This window comes from Triticum urartu, chromosome 7A, assembly GCF_056163025.1.
Source record: "Triticum urartu cultivar PI428250 chromosome 7A, HENAU_Tu73, whole genome shotgun sequence".
In the NCBI taxonomy this organism is placed as follows: domain Eukaryota; kingdom Viridiplantae; phylum Streptophyta; class Magnoliopsida; order Poales; family Poaceae; genus Triticum; species Triticum urartu.
The window spans coordinates 92,661,423-92,684,711 of NC_141879.1; the positions used below are offsets into that span (position 1 = coordinate 92,661,423).

At 43.6% G+C, this 23,289-nt stretch overlaps 1 pseudogene; it reads right to left on the minus strand.

The window, feature by feature from the left end:
• The window catches only part of LOC125518384 (protoheme IX farnesyltransferase, mitochondrial-like), a 32,293-nt pseudogene extending 9,594 nt beyond the window's left edge, over positions 1-22,699 (minus strand).
• Between the last annotated feature and the right edge of the window lie 590 nt (positions 22,700-23,289).

The following is a 23,289-nucleotide window of genomic DNA, read 5'->3' on the forward strand; positions in this document are numbered from 1 at the left end:
TTTTTACAGCAAGTTCAACAAGACTTTCCCCAAGTCTTCCCAACGGTTCTACTTGACACAAACACTAATTAAACACAAAAAACACAACCAAAACAGAGGCTAGATAATTTATTTATTTAATAACAGCAAGGAAAAATATTGGGTTGTCTCCCAACAAGCGCTTTTCTTTAAAGCCTTATAGCTAGGCATAATATTTCAATGATGCTCACATGAAAGACAAGAATTGAAGCACAAACAGAGCATCATAAAAACACTTGAAAAACACATCTAAGTCTAACATACTTCCTATGCATAGGCATCTTATAGGCAAACAAATTATCAAGGCAAACAAAAACTAGCATATGAAAGGAAGCGGAAAGAAACAATAGCAATCTCAACATAACGAGAGGTAATTTAGTAACATGAAAAGTTCTACCACCCTATTTTCCTCTCTCGTAATAATTACATGTAGGGTCATAAGCAAATTCAACAAAATAGCTATCACATAAAATATTTTCAACACGATCCACATGCATGCAAAGTTGACATTCTTCCAAAATAGTGGGATCTAAAGTTGACACTCTTCCAAACCCACTTTCAGTATTATTGCAAACAATATTATCAATCTCATAATCATCATGGGGAGTAAATAAATTTTGAAGATCAAAAGAAGAATCACCCCAATCATGATCATTGCAACAAGTAGAGGACATATCAAAACTAGCATCCCCAAGCTTAGGGTTTTGCATATTATTAGCACAATTTACATAAATAGAATTTATAATAAAATCATTGCGATCATGCTTTTTATTCAAAGATCTATCGTGAATCGCTTCATAAGGTAATTCATCACACTTTTCAGATTCATGAATTTCAAGCAAAACCTCATAAAGATAATCTAGTGCACAAAACTCACTAGCAATTGGTTCATCATAATTGGATCTCTTAAAAAGATTAGCAAGCGGATGAGGATCCATGGATCTTAAGTTCTCTGTTTAGTAATAAATAAACAACTATTCCAACCATACGAGCAAACAAGAAACGGGCAAAAGAGGCAAATAGAGAGGGAGGAGGGGGATAGAGAGAGAGGGCAAATAAAACGGCAAGGGTGAAGTGGCGGAAAGGAAAACGAGAGGCAAATGGCAAATAATGTAATGCGGGAGATAAGGGTATGTGATGGGTACTTGGTATGTTGACTTTTGCGTAGACCTCCCCGGCAACGGCGCCAGAAATCCTTCTTGCTACCTCTTTTAGCACTGCGTTGGTTTTCCCCGAAGAGGAAGGAATGATGCAGCAAAGTAGCGTAAGTATTTCCCTCAGTTGTTGAGAACCAAGGTATCAATCCAGTAGGAGGCTACGCGCGAGTCCCTCGCACCTGCACAAAACAAATAAATCCTCGCAACCAACGCAAATAGGGGTTGTCAATCCCTATAGGGCCACTTACGAGAGTGAGATCTAATAGATATGATAAAGATAATATTTTTGGTATTTTTATGATAAAGATACAAAGTAAAATAAAGGCAAAGTAAATAAGTAAGTAATAGGAGATTGATATGATAAAGATAGACCCGGGGCCATAGGTTTCACTAGTGGCTTCTCTCGAGAGCATAAGTATTCTACGGTGGGTGAACAAATTACTGTTGAGCAATTGACAAAATTGAGCATAGTTATGAGAATATCTAGGTATGATCATGTATATAGGCATCACGTCCGAGACAAGTAGATCGACTCCTGCCTGCATCTACTACTATTACTCCACCCATAGACCGCTATCCAGCATGCATCTAGAGTATTAAGTTAAAAATAGAGTAACGCATTAAGCAAGATGACATGATGTAGAGGGATAGACTCATGCAATATGAAGAAAACCCCATCTTGTTATCCTCGATGGCAACAATACAATACGTGCCTTGCTGCCCTTACTGTCACCGGGAAAGGACACCGCAAGATTGAACCCAAAGCTAAGCACTTCTCCCATTGCAAGAAAGATCAATCTAGTAGGCCAAACCAAACTGATAATTCGAAGAGACTTGCAAAGATAACCAATCATACATAAAAGAATTCAGAGAAGATTCAAATATTATTCATAGATAGACGTGATCATAAACCCACAATTCATCGGTCTCAAAAAACACGCAACAAAAAGAAGATTACATCGAATAGATCTCCACAAGAGAGGGGGAGAACATTTGTAGCGACCCGACCCAAATGGATCAAGTCTCTGTGCTTAGGTGTCATCCCTGGATCGGTATGCTGACACACACAGTACTCGAAGGATTTATAACAGAGGTAAATCACATGTATAGAGTAACGTAAATACTATTACCTCAATCCAAAATAGCGGAAGCAACAAGGTTGTGGATTCCCATCAACACCAACGGCAAAGTTGAGTGTAGAAATCGTAACCCTAACGTATCACTTAATCGTCGTAACAAACATGCAACATGAGACGTTGCAGCCTGAAACGGGTCAGTACATTGAATGTACTGGCAAATTCACACCATAGAGAAAATGATGAACAAAGGCTATCACTATATGCATATATGGCTGGTGGAAAAGCTCTATGGTTATAAGGTTTTTGCATAAAGCCAATTTTTCCCTACTGCAAAGGAATAAATTTATTTAACTATCATGGTGGTTGTGAAACATTGAGAATGGTTGACAGCATTCTCAATCCCAATTAAAATAATTAAAAACCCAACAACATTAATTAGAAGTAACATGTTGAGATTCACAATGATATTCAAGTACTAGATACTCAAGTTGTCCATAACCGGGGACACGGCTAATCATGATTAGTTTGTACACTCTGCAGAGGTTTGCGCAATTTTCCCCACAAGACTCGATCGCCTCCGTTGGATTTCTCGCACTACATGGTGTTTGAGAAACGGATGACCGAGACATAGCCTTTCAGAAGCGCTAGCACCTTACGATTGGGTAGACCGGTACACCTACATCCCCTACATCTGCTAGTCCACCACTGTAAGAGTTCGCACAACTTAGTCAACTATGCCAGAGCCCATAATGGCTTGTGGCTGCACACGGAAGTTTCTAGCATGAAAGATCTTATGATCCCTTTGAGCCTGGGTGGCGGTCCAAAAAAAACAGGCAAGTCCTGATAGACATCAGGTGCCTCAATCCACCCAGATGTGTGTTAGGTTGCCACCTTAGATAAACCATTAAAATTAAATATCTCACATCTGTCATGGATATCACTCACCCAATCCACGTCTACTAGCATAGCATGGCATAAATAGCAAACGTAGAAGTAACTCCCAAAGGTTTCATAATAATACAGGTAATAGGTACTACCTCATCTACTTCCCATCCCACAATTTAATTAGATCCTAATCATGCAATGTGAGAGGATTGATCTAATGCAATAAAACATGGGTTGTGGAAAAAGGTATGATCAAAGTGTGAACTTGCCTGCAATGTAGATGAAGATGATTCGCACTTAAAACTCTTGATAGATCTACTCGTCACACTCCGGTCAATCTATCGTAAGCAAGCAATAGTAACCACACAATAAGTACTCATCTAATGCACAAGTAAAACTCGAACGAGAGAAATGAACCAGAAAGTTCAATTTAAGAACTCCGGTTGCAAAGAAAGAACGAACCGAACAAACGACGGAAAACAAACGGCGGAAGAAAACAACTTGGTTCTAGCAAGTTGAAACTAGGTCAAATTTTACCGTAGCAAAAGCTTATTCAAGTTGATTAGATGGAACGGCGGTTTCGAGACGAAACTCCAGGCGCTTGAATCACCTGATTCCGAAAAACGGGCGAGAAGATAAACTAGAACGAAGATCGGATCTGAGATCGCGATCGCGGAATAAATCCGACGAAAAGAAAGAGACGAACGGTTAAACGAATGGGCGTCGTTAACCGGGAATAATCGGTGACCACGTTTGTTGAGACGAACGGTCCGAAAGAAGAACGAAAACCGATCTAGGGTTTTCAGAAAAGAAACCGAAAAAGAAAACGGAAAACCAATCTAGGGTTTCGGAAAAGAAACCGAAACGAAGAATCGGAGAGAAAAACCGGAAAAGAAAAATGGAACGGTTTCTTTTAAAAGAACCGAACCGTGGGGAAGAAAAAGAGAGGCGCGGGGCTACCTCTGGCGAGGCGGGGCGAACGGTGGCGACGGCGGCGTGCTAGGGCGGCGGCGGCGGCGCTATAGGGGCGGCGGCAGCGGGTGAGGGCGCGATGCACAAGGGCAGCGGCGTGGGTGAGGGGCGGCGGCGGCGGTGGTGAGGGGCGCGGCGTGGGTGAGGGGCGCGGGGTGGGGCGTGGCTTGGGGAGGCGCGGGGTGGTGTGGGGCTTGGGGTTTGATGTGAGGAGAAGGTTTGATTTGATGTTTTGGAGGGGAGGGGTGTGGGGGTATTTATATAGGTGAGGGGGGGAATTTACTTGGGGTAGGGGACAAGAAAAAAAGAGGAAAAAGGAAAACGAAACAAAGGAAAGGGGAGGGGCTAACCGACCTAAGTCCCGCTGGGACTCGGCCAGAGCGACGGCGGCTGGCGCCTGGCGCACGAGGCGCGCAGCGCTGCTGGGGGCGGCGGCTGGCTGGGCCTTTGGCCCGGCTGGCCTGCTCTTTTTTTTAAACAGTTTCGCGCGCAGAAAAACACAGAAAAGAAAATCTAAACGAGCTCCAAAAATTCTAAAGTAAATTTTCCCCGACTCCTAAAAATGAGCCGAACAAAATGAACTTTTCTACAGACCTAAAATGCAATTTTTGAAAACGCGCATTTTTCCCTATCCAAATAAAACGCAAACAAAACTCCGGCAAAAACCAAAAGTGATATATTTATTAAATCTTCATGTTTCCTAAATTTGGGAAAGTCATATTATTCCCTCTCTCATATATTTTGACACCGGAAAAATAATTGAAGATAAAATAAATAAATCAAATGATCCTCTTTTTTCAAAATTTGAGAAAACTCAAATATGAAAATACGAAATCTCCAACTCTCTCCGAGGGTCCTTGAGTTGCGTGAAATTTCTAGGATCAACCAAAATGCAAGAAAATACGATATGCATGATGATCTAATGTGTAACATTCCAAATTGAAAATTTGGGATGTTACAAACCTACCACCCTTAAAAGGAATCTCGTCCTCGAGATTCGGAGAGGCTAGCAAGAAAAGGTTAGGGTTTGGGGTCTTCTCAAAATCCATCGATCATCTCCGGGGTCTGGGGTGCTACCACCCTTAGAAGCATGGTTACGGTTCCATCAAAACTCATATACTCCATCCTTATTCTTGACAGTGTCGGTCTTCTCAGATCCTCGAGAAAATTCCTTCTCTGAACTCTTCTGGTAGTGGCATAACCTTTACCACAATTCTTCTATCCTTTTATTTTGGTAAGGTTATTCCGCGACTGGGTCTTTGTAGCTGACGGGTCTGGCGCCAAAACTAAACAACTATCCATATCTCATGGTGGTCAACAATTTATGGTTTCTCCTGCAGGAAATGGGTCTGGGTTGATCCTCACCGTATAACCTACGGTTGGCAAAAAGCTGCCGTGTACAAGGGAAAAATACTTATACCATTCTAAGGTTTAACAAGGTTTTGATCGTCGTCTCTCTACTATAGGTAAGTCACTCAGATTTACCATCCCACATAGCAAGGCGGATAATAAGAGTAAGTCGGTATGGTGATCAATCCATCCCGCACCCAAATCATTACCTTGTATACGGTTTAGCGAATCTCGCATTCTAACACTCGGTCATCCTCACAAGCATTGCAGAATTTCTCTTGTCGACGAACCAAGTTCGGAATAATCCATTGATTCTGCAAGCCAGACAAACATCTATCGTTCCTTCACAACTCTCAGGTTTTGCGTTACTCCTATAAGATCGTCTACCGATAAGGGCATATCCTCTTCCAGGGTTTTTTTTCCTTTAGCAAGAATGTGCTTGCTTCTTGGCAGGTCCTGGGGCTTGCGGGTTATGGCACATCTCATCACTTGCAAACCTTGAACTCTTCATCGGGGCAGCGGATCTCTAATCCAACATCCAACTTCCTAGTATTCTTAAATCCATCCAATTGTTCTGTCTTCCTTCTATTGGCACCAAACTAGGACATGTTTACTCAGACTCATCATGGAGTTTCCATTGATCCATATTTCCAACATCATACCTCCTTTATGTCCAATAGTAATTCATCTCTTCATCCTCGTGGAATATCCCTCATACCGAGATAAAAACTTATACTCATGAAGTCCATATTCCACTTCGTGGAACATCATTATCCTTTCCGCGGTCAAGCGTCTTTACAGGAGAATATTGGCCATCTCTGCATGGCACTTCTTCAACTGGGAACCGTGAAACACATCCTGAACTCCTGACAGTCCTTCGGGTGACTCCAACTTGTTGGCCACTTCTCCCATATGCTCCAAAACTCGGTATGGTCCTACAAATCTTGGGGCAAATTTTCCCTTAACTCCAATCCATTTAACTCCTCGCACAGGGGACACGCGAAGACATGCTCTGTCTCCAATTTCATAAACTACCTCCTTGAGTTTTTGAGTCTACATAACTCTTTTGCCTGGACTGAACTACCTTCAGTCTATCTCAAATCAACTTAACATTCTCTTCCGACTCCTTTGATCACCTTAGGTCCAAACAACTGTCGGTCTCCAACTTCATCCCACATACTCTTGGGGCATCACACATATCGAGACAAAACTCGTATTCATTTTGTCCGAAATCCACTCAGGGGAGTATCCTTATCGTTTCCAGGGGTCAACGGTTCTTACAGGGTACTACCACCCTTAAAATGCTCCAATATTTTATAGACCATATTTCTCATATCCTCAAAAATGGTCAACATCTTTCCTCATAGGGTAACTCATAAAATCCAAATCAGTACCAACACTGCTAACTTTATTGATTCTCAAATTATTACAATCTCCTGTTTTTCCATTACATGCCTCAACTCAACACCTCAATATAAAGGAAAATGTCCTCACTACTACGACTATATTTCTTCTGGTACAAACTCAACTACTTATCACAAGTCTCCTTCTCCTTCGGACAATCTCTGGCAAAGTGCCCTGCTTTATTACAACTAAAACATATTACTTCTGACAAGTATCGAGGTTTCCTTTTTGGGCATTTGTTGAGGTAGTGCCCTGACTCCTTGCACCCATAACAGGTGACATGACTCAGATCCTTCCTGGAATCCAATCTACTTCTCTTTCCGGACTTTTCCATTCCAATCAGAGCTTCTATTTCCTGTGGGTCATACTCTACTTCCTCAGCCGGGAATTCTACTAGATTCCCATTCATACAATTCTGGGGGATGTGTCCTTCTTCTCCACATGAATAGCAAGACTTGGTGTAGGGTTTAATTGGTTCTTCTTTGGGTGTGTCCTCCACCTCTTTCTTCATCACAAGTTCTTCTAAACTTTCCATAAGAGCTCCTTTCATTGCTTCTTCCTTCTGCTGGATGGTTCTTTGTACCATGGGGTAAATGTGACACTGAGCAGGATAGTGGGTAGTCCCTTCACACAAGAAACAAGTGATCTGCCTAGTTGGGCATTCTTCAGCTGGGTGACTTCCTTCACAATTAGGGCATTCATCCTTGTGTTCTTTATGGGTGTGTCCGATTTCTCCACAAATCTTGCATGCACAAGGTTTCCTTATATCCTTTCCATAAGACTTCAACTTCTGGGACACAAGCTGAGACTTTAGCAAAGTCAACTTAAATTCTTTCCAAGTGGTTACTCCTTGCCATCCATTGATTGTTTGGTACATCCTCCACCAAGTAGCAGCACCTCTTTCAAAGCATTGAAGAGCATGCTGGGCCATATCCTTTTCGGCTATAGGGTTGTTCTCCATGTGATCCTCCATGTTCTGAATCCATCGGTCTATCTCCAATTGACTCGTCGGTCCCGAAAATACAAGCTCATCTCCATTCATCCTCTATTGGGTCCATGGGTTTGGGGTGAGATAAGAGAGATCAAGAGAGAGGAATGCACACAATACAAACAAAAGTTTTGAAAAGACAGATTTTTGTTGTGGCTGTCGAAAAACATCAAACAAATGACAGCTCACAAACGTCGCATCTAACGTAGGTATATAACAGGGGTTTGGTCTTCTAAAGGTCAATAAATCTTCAATGTCTCCAAACTCTTCAAGCCTTGTTCAAGCCTCCAATGGCTTCTTCCAATCATGCTTGTCCTTCTCAAGTTCTTTTGCCAGATCATCTCTGTTGACGTGAAATCTCTCGTGACATCCTTTAATATTCCGGAGTTGCATTTCAAACTTCTGGTTTCAACATCCTTCACATGAACCATGGTCATACTGTCCTTCAGTTCTTGACAATTTTCCGGTATCTCGAGGTTTTACTTCTCTAGCTTGGCTACTCTCATCTTCAGGATCCTGAGTTCCTCATGAAATACTTCCTTGTCTAATACGCCTTCCTGGGGCTCCATTCTAAACTTCTTGATGTACTACTCCAGATCCTGGTGTTATACCGGCTAGGGCTAAAACTTCATCTTATGCTAGGTGCTCTATCAGCCTTCTTCCATCAAATCCATTCTGATGACATGCATCCTTAACTCAGCACGGTGACAATAGCATTAGCGGGGATGACATCACGGATAACCGTGTTTCTGCCCTTGTCATTGCCATGAACTATCTTCCATAATTGATATCCCCTGCCTTAGGGTTTTCTTTGACAAAACTTCGAGTTCTCATGCTCCTTGTTTCAGTCTTTCTCCAATACACCTTGATCTCGGGTATTGACAACTTCCATAATCTGTTAAGTTCCATCAGGGTAGCCTTCCTAGGTCATACAAATCTGGGAATTCTTCAGAGCCTTCAAATTCTACTTGTCTTCGGTTTTCAACCATTGTAGTTTCCATTATTCAGATGCACGGAAAATACTCTTCATTCCGAAGTGGTCTTAGTTGTCCGATATCTTGTACTTCTTGGAGCGGTCTCATCAATCGAATCTTTGTGTGGTCAAAAGGGGAAATGGGTATAGTCTCACTAAAAGGGAATATTTGAATAAGCTCAGAGGAGAAGAGAGATAAAAGGTCTTTTTGAAAGGGAAAGTTGTAGAGAAAAATCTTTGCTATGGGCTTGCCAGTTTCTAGGGTCACGTCCTACAGTCAACATGTGCTCTGATACCATCTTGTAGCGACCCGACCTGAATGGATCAAGTCTCTGTGCTTAGGTGTCATCCCTGGATCGGTATGCTGACACACACAGTACTCGAAGGATTTATAACAGAGGTAAATCACATGTATAGAGTAACGTAAATACTATTACCTCAATCCAAAATAGCGGAAGCAACAAGGTTGTGAATTCCCATCAACGCCAACGGCAGAGTTGAGTGTAGAAATCGTAACCCTAATGTATCACTTACTCGTCGTAAGAAACCTGCAACATGAGACGTTGCAGCCAGAAACGGGTCAGTACATTGAATGTACTGGCAAATTCACACCATAGAGAAAATGATGAACAAAGGCTATCACTATATGCATATATGGCTGGTGGAAAAGCTCTATGGTTATAAGGTTTTTGCGTAAAGCCAATTTTTCCCTACTGCAAAGGAATAAATTTATTTAACTATCATGGTGGTTGTGAAACATTGAGAATGGTTGACAGCATTCTCAATCCCAATTAAAATAATTAAAAACCCAACAACATTAATTAGAAGTAACATGTTGAGATTCACAATGATATTCAAGTACTAGATACTCAAGTTGTCCATAACCGGGGGACACGGCTAATCATGATTAGTTTGTACACTCTGCAGAGGTTTGCGCACTTTTCCCCACAAGATTCGATCGCCTCCGTTGGATTTCTCGCACTACATGGTGTTTGAGAAACGGATGACTGAGACATAGCCTTTCAGAAGCACTAGCACCTTACGATTGGGTAGACCGATACACCTACATCCCCTACATCTGCTAGTCCACCACTGTAAGAGTTCGCACAACTTAGTCAACTATGCCAGAGCCCATAATGGCTTGTGGCTGCACACGGAAGTTTCTAGCATGAAAGATCTTATGATCCCTTTGAGCCTGGGTGGCGGTCCAAAAAAAACAGGCAAGTCCTGATAGACATCAGGTGCCTCAATCCACCCAGATGTGTGTTAGGTTGCCACCTTAGATAAACCATTAAAATTAAATATCTCACATCTGTCATGGATATCACTCACCCAATCCACGTCTACTAGCATAGCATGGCATAAATAGCAAACGTAGAAGTAACTCCCAAAGGTTTCATAATAATACAGGTAATAGGTACTACCTCATCTAATTCCCATCCCACAATTTAATTAGATCCTAATCATGCAATGTGAGAGGATTGATCTAATGCAATAAAACATGGGTTGTGGAAAAAGGTATGATCAAAGTGTGAACTTGCCTGCAATGTAGATGAAGATGATTCGCACTTAAAACTCTTGATAGATCTACTCGTCACACTCCGGTCAATCTATCGTAAGCAAGCAATAGTAACCACACAATAAGTACTCATCTAATGCACAAGTAAAACTCGAACGAGAGAAACGAACCAGAAAGTTCAATTTAAGAACTCCGGTTGCAAAGAAAGAACGAACCGAACAAACGACAGAAAACAAACGGCGGAAGAAAACAACTCGGTTCTAGCAAGTTGAAACTAGGTCAAATTTTACCGTAGCAAAAGCTTGTTCAAGTTGATTAGACGGAACGGCGGTTTCGAGACGAAACTCCAGGTGCTTGAATCACCTGATTCCGAAAAATGGGCGAGAAGATAAACTAGAACGAAGATCGGATCTGAGATCGCGGTCGCGGAATAAATCCGACGAAAAGAAAGAGACGAACGGTTAAACGAACGGGCGTCGTTAACCGGGAATAATCGGTGATCACGTTCGTTGAGACGAACGGTCCGAAAGAAGAACGAAAACCGATCTAGGGTTTTCGGAAAAGAAACCGAAAAAGAAAACAGAAAACCGATCTAGGGTTTCGGAAAAGAAACCGAAATGAAGAATCGGAGAGAAAAACCGGAAAAGAAAACTGGAACGGTTTCTTTTAAAAGAACCGAACCGTGGGGAAGAAAAAGAGAGGCGCGGGGCTACCTCCGGCGAGGCGGGGCGAACGGTGGCGACGGCGGCGTGCTAGGGCGGCGGCGGCGGGTGAGGGCACGATGCACAAGGGCGGCGGCGTGGGTGAGGGGCGGCGGCGGCGGTGGTGAGGGCGCGGCGTGGGTGAGGGGCGCGGGGTGGGGCGCGGCTTGGGGAGGCGCGGGGTGGTGTGGGGCTTGGGGTTTGATGTGAGGAGAAGGTTTGATTTGATGTTTTGGAGGGGGGGTGTGGGGGTATTTATATAGGTGAGGGGGGAATTTACTTGGGGTAGGGGACAAGAAAAAGAGAGGAAAAAGGAAAACGAAACAAAGGAAAGGGGAGGGGCTAACCGACCTAAGTCCCGCTGGGACTCAGCCAGAGTGACGGCGGCTGGCGCCTGGCGCACGAGGCGCGCAGCGCTGCTGGGGGCGGCGGCTGGCTGGGCCTTTGGCCCGGCTGGCCTGCTCTTTTTTTTTAAACGGTTTCGCGCGCAGAAAAACACAGAAAAGAAAATCTAAACGAGCTCCAAAAATTCTAAAGTAAATTTTCCCCGAGTCCTAAAAATGAGCCGAACAAAATGAACTTTTCTACGGACCTAAAATGCAATTTTTGAAAACACACATTTTTCCCTATCCAAATAAAACGCAAACAAAACTCCGGCAAAAACCAAAAGTGATCTATTTATTAAATCTTCATTTTTCCTAAATTTGGGAAAGTCATATTATTCCCTCTCTCATATATTTTGACACCGGAAAAATAATTGAAAATAAAATAAATAAATCAAATGATCCTCTTTTTTCAAAATTTGAGAAAACTCAAATATGAAAATATGAAATCTCCAACTCTCTCCGAGGGTCCTTGAGTTGCGTGAAATTTCTAGGATCAACCAAAATGCAAGAAAATACTATATGCATGATGATCTAATGTGTAACATTCCAAATTGAAAATTTGGGATGTTACAACATTGTATTGAGATCCAAAAAGAGAGAAGAAGCCATCTAGCTACTAACTATGGACACGTAGGTCTGAGGTAAACTACTCACACTTCATCGGAGGGGCTATGGTGTTGATGAAGAAGCCCTCCGTGATCGATGCCCCCTCCGGCGAAGCTCCGGAACAGGCCCCAAGATGGGATCTCGTGGATACATAAAGTTGCGGCGGTGGAATTAGGTTTTTGGCTCTGTATCTGATCGTTTCGGGGTACGTGGGTATATATATAGGAGGAAGAAGTACGTCGATGGAGCAACAGGGGGCCCACGAGGGTGGAGGGAGCGCCTGGGGGTGGGGTAGGCGCGCCCCCCTACCTCGTGGCCTCCTGTTACGTGTCTTGACGTAGGGTCCAAGTCTCCTGAGTTGTATTCGATGACAAAATCACGTTCCCGAAGGTTTCATTTTGTTTGGACTCCGTTTGATATTCCTTTTTTTCGAAACCCTAAAATAGGCAAAAAACAGCAATTCTGGGCTGGGCCTCTGGTTAATAAGTTAGTCCCAAGAATAATATAAAAGTGGATAATAAAGCCCAATAATGTCCAAAACAGTAGATAATATAGCATGGAGCAATCAAAAATTATAGATACGTTGGAGACGTATCACGGACCAGATGGCTTGTGATTTTTTCAGAGAGGCAACTTGCACCAGGACTTCCTTAGAAAGATTCCTTAGCAGATAGGCTACTAGTTGCTGATCTTGGATTAACCAAGCAGCATAGACTGGGTTGGGAACGATCTGTTCCTTCCCTTCAGAGTTTTTGGAGGTGATTTTGGCTGATGGTTCGGGGATGGTTCCATCAAGGTAACCAAAGAGGCCTGCCCCAATGATTTGGGATCGGGCTTGGGCACGCCATAGCACATAGTTTGTGCGGGTTAAGGGTTCAGAGATGGTGTTGTTGAGGCCGGCTAAGGGGACTTGGCTTGAGGAAGACATGGCGGGTAGGAGAGGGACGATGGAAGCTAGATGAGATGGAAGAGGAGGCTCTGTATACCATGAAAGGTTTCATAAAGCGTCTCAACTCCCGTAACATGGGAGCCCACATGTATTTATATTCATATTGGCGAGGCCAGCTCTCGCAGAGGCATATATCGATAGATTACATTGTTGGTTTAAATAACCAGAGAGATATGGGGAGATAGAGAAGGATTACATCATTAAGAGATAAACAAGTGCTAACAAACTAGATCCTCCTAACTACTCTACGTGAGACCCAAGTCATCTGTAACGTGACATGTTTAACACACATGTCAAGGATACAAATTAGGTTGGTTTCACACATGTTAACATTTTGATTGATGTAACTTCTACAGTAGATCTGGTAATAACCGGTTGGAATGACTAAATTACCCTCCAGCAAGGTAGTCATCGCGGCATAAGTACGCAAGGGCCATGAAATGTGGTAACTGCCAATAGTACAAAGCAGCAGGTAGAAGCATAGAGTTGAGTGACACTTCAGATGCTGCTGTTGCCCACCTGTATGAAGATAAATAAGGGCCACATGCCGTGTAAACATAATATTGCACAACCACATTGATATCCATTCAATAAATAAACAGAAATGCAATAATACACAGAATATATGCCCATGATACACAAAAGCATGATAGTCTACACCTGTGTAGGTAGTCTATTAGAGCGATGCTACAAATACTAAAGGGTTTATAAAATAGAAATGTAGGGAAGTGATTATGAATAGCTGCATGCTGTGGTCAAGGACAGATGTAAAGACATGAATTTACAGATAGAAAAACCATACACCCATTCCAGTTCTCAAATCTGAGTCATCATATTCATCTAATGCACCTTTTGCTTTAACCGCACCACAGTGCATTCCAACCCCTAAAGACCTTCTAGTGCAATAATGCTGGCATTCCAGTAAAAGAAGGGTTCAGGTAACATAAAGAGTCGCGTCCAGTTGTAAATTTGCTTTCTTGTATCTCCTTCCTTTATAATGCCAGTGGGAGACTTAGAGCCTTCCTTCTCCTTGAAGTATTACCGGACTCCGAGCCTATATGTGACCCCTTTCTTTTTATTTGCTTGCTTAAGATGTCAGTGTATGGCCTGAAACAGTCTCCAGGGCAGTGGAATCATCCAGTTTGATTCTTTATGTCAGTAGCTATGGATTTGAGAGTAGTTCATAACTTCAATTTGTGTGCTTAAGCTGGTAGGTCCAGATGTCTCTATGATATGTTGCTTTATTCTGATGAGTCTGTTATGGCCGTGGGTGCACAAGGCAGCAGGAAATAGGCTTATCCATGAAGGCGTCAGATACATTATGCTAGAGATAGGAAAGTTAAGAAAAGGAGTAACTCAATTAGTAATTGTCCTTGTTGGATACAGTTGGGTCCATTACAAAAAGGCTAGTTAAATTAAGAAGAGTCCAACTGAACTAGGAAGGTAGCTATGGTTTGGCCTTGAGTTTAATAAACCATAAAAAAGGCACGCCTAGGCTCTAGGCAGTAGCAAAACGCTCAACGCTTAATTGCGGCTAATGTGCGCACTTTGGTCAGAAAAGCGCAAGGCAGTGGCAAAACTCACAATTAGCGCCTAGCGCCTTTTAAAACTTTGGTCTAAACTGAAATACATCTTGCGAATCAAGTTAGTCATCCTACATAAAGGACTAGCATGTATAACATTTAATCATGCAATAAGAGAATAGTTTATCAATCTGTCATCTCCCTCATTCGTCCTCCCTAAGTCATGTTCTATTACCCAATCCCATACGTCGGGCCATGCATGATCTTCATGGCAGTATTAAACCAGATTGTTCCAGTTGCCAGGCCATTAAATGACTATAACCAGGGAGCAGAACAAGAAATTAAAATAGGAGATGAAGAATATACACTCGCTCCATTATTCTACATATAAAATACCACCTTCAACCCGCACCTAGACAATCCAGAAATGTGTCTTCAGCAGTAACATACCCTAGAAGTGGTGGAATGGCGCCAACAACTGCTCCCACCCATGTATTGACAGGGTGTATTTGCTTCAATGGAGTGTATACAAATGCATACATGATGAGATTGGATGCTACAAGCCCAGCAGCTAAGCCATTAGCCTGCACAGACCTTGCCAAAAATTCTCAATGTTTAGTTCCAATAACACAGCACTTTACCAACTTCAGTGGACGTACACACTTAAAACAAAGTGTAAAGCAAGTACAGGCAAATGGCAGAGCCGAACCTTGCAAGCCAGTAATGTTGTTCCTGCAGCTCCAACACTTGTAGCCCACATGGCAGCATGCACAGGACTAATACGCCCTGATGGTAGGGGCCGTCGCATTGTCCTTTTAATTTTAGCATCATTATTTATCTCGAACACCTGAAAAGGATGTCGATGCACCAAGTTCATTGTCTCTAAGTGTGATAACCAGGTGTATAATGATATCTATAAATCCCGAAATAATGTACTCCCTTCGTCCCAAAATAAGTGTCTCAACCTTAGTACAACTTTGTACTAGAGTTAGTACAAAGTTGAGACACTTATTTTGGGACGGAGGGAGTAAATATGTAAGAAAAGCAGAATAACTTCCCAAAAACTGATATTAAAGTGTGACATTGTGTAACAATGAACATAAAAGGATTGCAAGAATTTTAACAAAAATGAATATTGGTTTTGTTAACCATCATGCTAATGGTAAAGGCTACCCCAAAAAACAAGCACACACCTGGTTGAGAGTGTTGGCAGATGCTGCAACCATCATGGTACCAGTGCATGTGTAGCATAGTCCAGCAATGTCTACAATGCTGCCACTCCCGAGCACATGTCCAGCTCCTGTTGTTGCCACAACAAGTGCACTAGATACCATAAAAATGGAATGTATAATCAAATGGAAGAAATGCAACAAGAGGACAAATAATTCATCAGTCACAAGGAGTTCCAAGATGCAAGACACACCATGGAAAATTCAAAATCATAAGGTTGTCTGAATGTATTCCAAAGGACATATATTAACCCATATGGCCACTCTCCAGACGTACATTAAGCCAAATCCCACAGAACAATTTCACCAAAGAAGGCATTACAACTAGCATTTTTCATAGGGAGAATAGATGGTCATGCCTACTGTCTGAGATATTTTAACTAATTGAATTTTGAGGTATTGTATCAAACTCTCGATTCAATTTATGCATTCTAGTCAAAAAGAAGTAATAATGGATGTTAGATGGCACATCAGACTTTCAATAACCTATGAATTGCATTCCCGTTCTAAATAAGGGTATTATGTGGTTCAACAAACAATAGAATATAAATACCGTATGTGCAATATGAATTCTAGAGAGAACATACAACTGAACATTTGGACTACAAACATATGGGATATTGTTTCATATGAGGACAGATTGCTAGAAGTCGAGTGCCATCAAAATTTATGAAATCTGATGAATGGAAAAAACTACAGATAGTAAACACCTTATGACAAAAACATACAGGAAATAATTAAATTATAGTTCATTTTTACCACCATAAAGGTAATCTTAGCTTTTCAGGCACACTAAACCACCAATTGACCACTATGCATATATAGTCAAGGTGGATCGTCCAAGATAGTAATGATTTGGCAGCGGCCACTATCTACCATCTAGGATCGCCACCGGACGCAAAAGTTTTGGTCAGACCCTAATATTTCAGGACATGGTTCCAAAAGCACAACAAAACTGAATGGTGAAGCAAAAACAAGAACAAGAAGAAGAGAAGATGTCATGTTCCAAACAAACCTAAGTATAAAGACATCTACTGCATCACACCTCTGTTAAGTGTGTCAAGGTAAATTGAATGCAGTTCTGCTTATCAAGAAATTTGGGTTTCCATCGTTGTGGTTATAACAAAAAGAGGTGTGGCTTGTCTAGTCTGCAATACACTTACAATTCCATTTCTACAACATAAACAAAAGGGCTACATTAGCTAGTTTGTCACATAGCACCGTATGTTTCCTAAACATCATCATAAGTTAATTTCATAGAGCCAGTATTACGTGTGCGAAGCGGAAAACGTCTTACCTCGTACAGAGGGGACGCTGCGTATATTATAGGCAGGGGTGCGAGTCCTAATAACGCATACAGTTAAGATTACAGGAGGGATTACAACTTGGAGGTCAAGCTAGGAAGAGATAGAGTTATAGTTACAGAAGATAAACATCTCCTAGCCTATAACCGAAGACTCCTGCTAAGATATGCTACAAGTCGCCCTAGTACATTGGACACGTACGACAGACTTGATATCTGAAGTTTAACACCCTCCCTTAATCACAACTTCATCAAGTTGAGATTGTGCTTGAAGTCTTTGAAACTTCTTGTAGGCAAAAGGCTTTGTAAATCCATCTGCGAGTTGATCTTTGGAATGCACAAAGCGAATGTCAAGTTGCTTCTGAGCAACTCTTTCTCTGAAAAAATGAAAATATATCTCTATATGCTTTGTCCTGGCATGGAACACTGGATTTGCAGAGAGATATGTTGCACCAAGGTTGTCACACCACAAACAAGGAGCATGCTTACTTTGTATGCCAAGTTCCTTCAGCATGGACTGAACCCATATTATCTCTGCTGTGGCATTTGCCAACGCCTTGTACTCAGCCTCTGTGCTTGACCTGGATACAGTAGCCTGCTTACGTGCACACCATGATATCAAATTTGGTCCATAGAATACTGCAAAGCCACCAGTGGAGCGTCTGTCATCAAGACAACCTGCCCGGTCAGAGTTAGAAAATGCACTAACAAGAGTGAATGGAAATTTGCTAAAGTTCAGTCCCAAGCTCAAGGTACGCTTAACATATCGAACTATACGTTTTGCAGCTGTCAAATGAACATTGGTGGGTGCATAAAGAAGCTGGCAGACTTTGTTGACAGCAAAGGAAATATCAGGCTTGGTAAGTGTGAGATACTGAAGAGCTCCTACCAGGCTTTTGTATTTAGTGTTGTCCTCTTTATTGAAAAGCTCACCTTCTGCAAGAGATAACTTTTCTGAGCTAGATAATGGAGTAAGTGAGGGTTTACATCCCTGCAATCCAGCTTTCTTAACCAGGTCAGTTGCACATTTTTCTTGAGAGAGGTGAATTCCATCCTTGTGTTTCTTCACCTCAATCCCAAGAAATTAATGCAAGTCACCAAGATCCTTTAGAGCAAAGTCTGCACTTCAATCCTTGAGGAGTCCTGTGATTGCTTCGTCAGATGAGCTAGTCACAATAATATCATCAACATATATAAGAACAAATATGCACGTGTTGGAGTTGTTGTAGATAAACAATGATGTGTCAGACTTGGAAGGAACAAAACCTAGTGCTTGCATTTTGTGACAGAGGCGAGCATACCATGCCCTTGGAGCTTGTTTCAAACCATATAGTGCTATCAAGTTTACACACATGAGAAGGAGCATTCTTACTCTCAAACCCAGGAGGTTGTTTCATATACACTTCCTCTTCCAGAACTCCATGGAGGAACGCATTCTGAACATCGAGCTATCTAATACTCCATCCTCTAGAGACTGCAATAGACAGGACAAGACAAATAGTGGCTGCCTTTACCACTGGACTGAAGGTGTCCTCATAGTCTATGCTATACCTCTGTTTAAACCCCTTTGCAACGAGTCTAGCCTTATATCGACCAATGGTTCCATCAGCTTTCCTCTTAATCCTGAAAACCCACTTGCAATCAATCAAGTTTTTACCTTGCTGTGGGGGAACCAAGTGCCATGTTTTGTTTCTTTTCATTGCCATATATTCTTCATGCATAGCTTTATTCCACTTCTCATCACACAATGCCGCTTCAAGGGTGTTAGGCTCACCTAGTTCACCTGTGGAGCAAACCATACCATACTTTGTCATGTGCTTGTAATTAATAGGTTGAATTACCCCTTGTTGCAGATGTGTATGCCACTGTTGAGACACAGCCAGATCGGCCATAGAGGATCCGCCAGACTGCTCCTGTGTGACATCAGATCCCAAGAGCGATCCTGATGGATTTTCTGCGGCTGTTTGTTGAAGTGGAGCACCTGGAATGACCACAGAGGATCCCGGTGCAGCATCTGCATGTGCATGCAGCCCATCATTGCATGATGATGGCGCATCCACCTGGGTCGCGGCGCCGGTCGCCCCAGTCGAGCCCTCCCTGTGTCGCGCGCCATCGTGCCGCGTGTACGTCACGGGTTCGCTGGCGTACCTCGTACTGCCTGATTGGTGCGGGGCATTCTGCGCTTGAGCGTGCGTGGCCCCATGGGACCGGCACGTGGGTCTAGAGGAGGCACGGGGCGCGCGCATGCGCCTGCCTCGGCAGCAGGGGCGATCCCGAGGCGCCTGCACCTGACGCGGGATCAGGAGGCGATCCCGAGGCGGATTCAATCCGCTGCAACTGGACGGATCCCGAGGGCAAGTTGTCTCCCCTGGTGAAGCACATGGAATATGGCGCTGTTTTAGCTCTATTTTCTTCAGTTCCCGCACGAATTTCTTCTGTTCCATCAACACAAAACGCATGCACATCATTAGATGGGTTAGTCAACAGTAAGTCATCTATATTAGGTCCCCCTTGATCAAAACTAGTGAGATGAGGAGGCAAAAGAAGGATTTCTTTTCGTAGGAGTGCACCAGCATTGGGTTGGAGGTCGGCGAACGGAAATTTGGTTTCATCAAAGACCACATCACGTGAGATGTAGACACGGCCAGTGGAGACATCTAAACACTTGACCCCTTTATGATGTGCACTATACCCTAGGAAAGCACACTGTTTTGAGCGAAACATGAGTTTGCGGTTGTTGTAGGGACGAAGGTTCGGCCAACATGCACACCCAAAAACACAGAGAGACTTATAGTCTGGTTTAGTGTGAAGGAGTCGTTCTACTGGAGTTTCATTGTTAATGACATGACTAGGTAGCATGTTGATAATGTGAACGGCTGTGAGAAAAGCTTCGTCCCAAAACTTGAGAGGCATGGATGCGCAGAGGGCAAGGCCAACCTCGACAATGTGCATGTGCTTGCGTTCGGCGGAACCGTTTTGTTGGTGAGCATGCGAGCATGCCACGATGGTGCGAAATGCCAAGATTTTGGAAGAAGGAATTTAACTTTTCGTATTCCCCTCCCCAATCCGATTGGACAGCGATGATTTTGCTATCAAACTTTCGTTCAACAAGCGCTTGAAAGTTTTGGAAAACTTGAAACACATCGGATCTCCATTTGAGGAGATAGATCCAAGAGAATTTACTATAGTCATCAATGAAACTGGCGTAATAAGTATGTCTATCAACGGAGGTAGGGGCTGGACCCCAAACATCGGAAAAAATGAGTTGCAATGGTTTGGTAGAAACACTAGTGGAGATAGGATATGGCAATTGATGACTTTTAGCTCGTTGACATGAATCACAAATAGTTTCAACATGACGCTCACCAATAAACGGGAGTTTATTTTTCCTAAGTAACTTTTCTACTAAAGAAAAAGAGGCATGTCCTAAACGATCGTGCCATCGTATGGACGAAAGCTTGATAGCACCACAAGCTTGTTTATTGAATCTTCTAAACTTCAGAATCAATGGGTAGAGCCCTCGAACACATCTACCTTGATAGAGAATTGTCCTCGTTGCCTGATCCTTGATCAAAAAGAAAAAAGGATGAAATTCGAGAAAGACATTATTATCAAAGGCAATTCTATGGACGGAAAGTGCACTAGGGACATGCAAAATTTTCTTAATGTGTAGTTTGCGACTAGGGGTACGAAATATAGAGTGACCAATGTGACTTATACCCATACCTTCTCCGCTAGCAGTATGGACTTGATCTTTGCCGCGGTATTTTTTCTTCATGCTGACCTTCTCAAGCTCGTTCGTGATGTGGTTTGTGGCTCCGCTATCGACGTACCAATTGGTGTCAATACCGTAGGAACCATCAGCGGCGGCAGCTACCTTGTCATCGTCTTGAGAATCAGCATCATCATCATAACGGTATCAGCAATATTTTGCTGTGTGGCCGGGCTTCCCGCAGATCTGGCACCTCGGAGTCTCTGGACGCGTTCTGTTGCCACCACAGCGCCCTCGCCCGCGGCCTCGGCCGCCCGAGCGCTGAGGAGAGGGGCCGCGGTTGTTGCCGCCGCCGCCAGATCGCCCCTTGTAGCGAGGAGGGCCACGCGAGCAGGATCCTCCACCCCGGCCGCGCGACGCCGTGTTTGCAGAAGATTTGAAGCCGCTGGATCCGTGGAACTGGGCCATGCGCTGGTCGAAGTTGGACAGCATGGCGAAGAGCTCGTCGAGGGTCGCAGGAGTGACACGGGCGTCGAGAGCCAACACCAGAGGTTGATAGTCTGCCTCCAACCCATGGATGATGTACGAGATGAGCTCATCGTCCTGGATAGGCTTGCCTGTCGCGGCCAGCTCATCGGCATAGCCATGCATGACGGCGAAGTAGGAGGCCACTGAGAGGTTTCCCTTCTGCACGTTGATGAGGGAGGTGCGGATGTTGTTGATGCGACTCGCCGATTGTGAAGACAACATGGCCGTGAGCATCGTCCAGAGCGCGCCCGCCGTGGTGACCGTGGTCACCGTGACCAGGACCTCTTTTGTGAGGTTATTCAGCAGGTAGCCAAGGACCTGCTGATCCTCCCGTACCCATATAGGGTGGAGAGGGTTGGGCGATGAAGTCTTCTTGCCATCCTTGGTTGTGACGAGGAGCTTGGCCAGCTCCGGGTTGGTGCCGTCGATGTAGCCGAAGACGCCGGCACCGCGCAGCTGAGGTGTGATCTGCGTGCGCCACAACACGTAGTTCGTGCGCGACAGCTTCTCTGTGACCTGATTGTTGAGGCTAGGCAAGAAGGAGCCGGAGGAAGACATGGCTAGGCTAGATGGGTTCGACAGAAGCTCTAGATGGGAAAAGGAAAGGCTCTGACTACCATGTGCGAAGCAGAAAACGTCTTACCTCGTATAAAGGGGACGCTGCGTATATTATAGGCAGGGGTGCGAGTCCTGATAACACATACAGTTAAGATTACAGGAGGGATTATAACTTGAAGATCAAGCTAGGAAGAGATAGAGTTATAGTTACAGAAGATAAACATCTCCTAGCCTATAACGAAGACTCCTGCTAATATACACTACAAGTCGCCCGAGTACATTGGACATGTACGGCGGACTTGATATCTGAAGTTTAACATTACGAAGCCCAGGTTCACAATTCAGCACACTAGATCCTACAGCGCATAAACGTTAAGGGGTATTAATGAGTTAGTGCTCAACTGTTACAGATCCCAAATCACAAAGTTAGTGAAATTCATTTCTATGGAATTTAACCATAAGAATTGAAGAGTATATCTTTATTTCATTCTGAAAAACATGAATTGTAAGAATATAAGTCATCTTCTGAAGGGAAACATAAGCAAATCGCACACCTGAGACGGGCTTTGGAGAGCTCCCAGTAGCACACCTGTAGTGCCGCAGCACGTCGGAGGCGGATCTGGCTCCCGACGAAACAGCTACCGAGGAGGCCGCCGCTTCAGCAACGATGGGTGCAGGGGAGGCGGCAGAGGGTACCGAGCAGGTGGCCCGCGCTGAAGCGATGGGAAGAACAGCCGTAGAGGGGTTGCGGATGGGATCAGCGAGCAAGCCCAAGCGGAGAGCCCTCGCGGTGGAGGCGGCAGTGGCGCTGCCTCTCCACATGGCTGTGGAGGCGATAACGAACGACATGAGGCTGGAAAATCTGGTGAACGCTTTCGGCCAAAGAGGTGGAGCTGTCACATCTTACATCTTACGTTCTTAAGAAGTTGATCTTCATTACTACGTATTCTCTTAACATGCAGCCCGTCCACATCATCATCTAGCCACGTCAGCAATTCTTGCCATATATACATGCAATATGTAGGCATACCTGATATGCAATGCAACCTTCCACCGCAGCGTAATTGTTCACGTTATCTCCTGACCATTCATTTATATAAAAAATAATTGTAGCGACCCGACCTCAAACGGTCAAGTCTCTGTGCTTCAGTGTCATCCTTGGATTGGTAATGCTGACACACACAGTACTCGAAGGATTTATAACAAAGTGGCAATCACACATTTATTATATCGAATGTCTCAAGAGAGAACTTATTACAATAAATATGGCTTAAGGCCATCTAATACGATAACAGCGGAAGACTTGGAAGATAAAGTGAATCCATCAACTCCAACGGCATAGCTGAGTGCATGAAAAACGACCTATCGCATCTTACTCCTTGTCTAAAAAGTCTGCAACATGATACGTTGCAGCCCGAAAATGGGTCAGCACATGGAATATGCTGGCAA